The sequence below is a fragment of the Asparagus officinalis genome, chromosome 2 (genome assembly GCF_001876935.1).
Source record: "Asparagus officinalis chromosome 2, Aspof.V1, whole genome shotgun sequence".
Lineage (NCBI taxonomy): Eukaryota > Viridiplantae > Streptophyta > Magnoliopsida > Asparagales > Asparagaceae > Asparagus > Asparagus officinalis.
In genome coordinates this window covers 33,814,501-33,816,063 of record NC_033795.1, presented here as the reverse complement: position 1 = coordinate 33,816,063, position 1,563 = coordinate 33,814,501, and positions in this window count along the sequence as shown.

Here is a 1,563-nt window from a genome sequence, read left to right as displayed (position 1 = left end):
TAGGGATAACCCAGTTGCTATAATAAATAAAAATTCACACTTGGACTCTGAATGTTTTCGAAGTTAAAGAGTGTTTTATTATTGATTAATGAGATTTGATCTTTTTGATAAATCAATCTTTCCTCACAAAATCCCCCACTGATCAAATCAATTGACAGTGGGTCCACTAAATTTTTATCCGCCAATTCATGGCAATTCCCAAAACTGGACGTGTTAAGGCCTAATCACTTAACATCAAAATCCCCCATCGAGTGGCTAGTACAAACCAGTATTTCTACTGCTTCCTGTATTCCGCTCTCTTTGCTTTCAGGTCAAACCTATAAAAGTTAGGACCAAAGCCAAATTCTCCTCTCGATTCCTTCCATGAACGAGAGGTTTATTTTCAATTCGAGCAATCAAATCTGTAAAAGTTAGGATTGTCTCCGACCTCACTTAGTCAAATCTGCAGATAGTTAGGACTAAGATCGAGTCATCTCTTTCGATAAACGAAAGACTTCCATCTTTTCCTTTTCAGCCAAACCTATAAAAGTTAGGGTCGAAATTGGAATTTCCCCTCAATAAATGAGGAACTCTTTTCTTAGATCAAACAACCAATCCTATAAAAGTTAGGGTCGTTTGAATCTTTCCGATTCTCGGAGTGGAGATCCCACTCTTAGTTTCATCCTTCCGGATGACTGGGGTGGAGATCCCACCTCGAGTTTCTTTTCCGACTGAAGATAGAATATAAAATTCTTCCTCTTCAGTGTTGAAAGATAGAATATAAAATTCTTCCTCTTTCGTTTTCGGGTTTGTCTTTACCCTGAGAAAAGACGTAATTCTCAAATCCGCGCACTTTATGCCCGGGGAATTTTATCTCGATTCCTAAATAGAGATAAGCCTACGCCTAACACGCGTTGCCGGTTTAGTCTTTCACCGAATGAAAAAGATACCAGAATATAAGTCTGGGGACTTTTATCCCGAATCCTAAGTAGGGATGAGTCAGCGTCTAACAAGCGTTGCCGGGTGCCATATTCCCGTAAGAAATGGCGAAGTCTATGTATTCAAAGTCATAGCACCAAGTCTAAGTGAATTAATTCTCTTAGCGCAACGTTACATGTGAAACGGGTTTTAATAATTCACATGCTAGCCCGATTCAAACGGTAATCGGTAAAGGCACATCAAATCCGTTGAAGGCTGGGGGTTTGCCAAAAATCTTAAGTCTACGTCTAACACACGTAGCCGGTTTAGTCTTTCACCAATTGAAAAAGACACCAGGGTCTAAGCCTGGGGAATTTACCCCGAAGCCTAAGGAGGGGTAAGTCAACGCCTAATACGCGTTGCCGTTTAGTCTACTCCCATGAGAAAGACAAAGCCTATGTATTCAAAGTCATAGCACCAAGTCTAAGTGAATTAATTCTCTTAGCGCAACGTTATGTGCGGAACGGATTCAAAATAATCCGCACACTAGCCCGACTCAAACGGTAGTCGGTAAAGGCTAATCAAATCCGTTGAAGGCTGGGGATTAGCCAAAAATCCTAAAGTCAACGCCTAACACACGTCGCCGGGTAGTCTATTCCCGTGAGA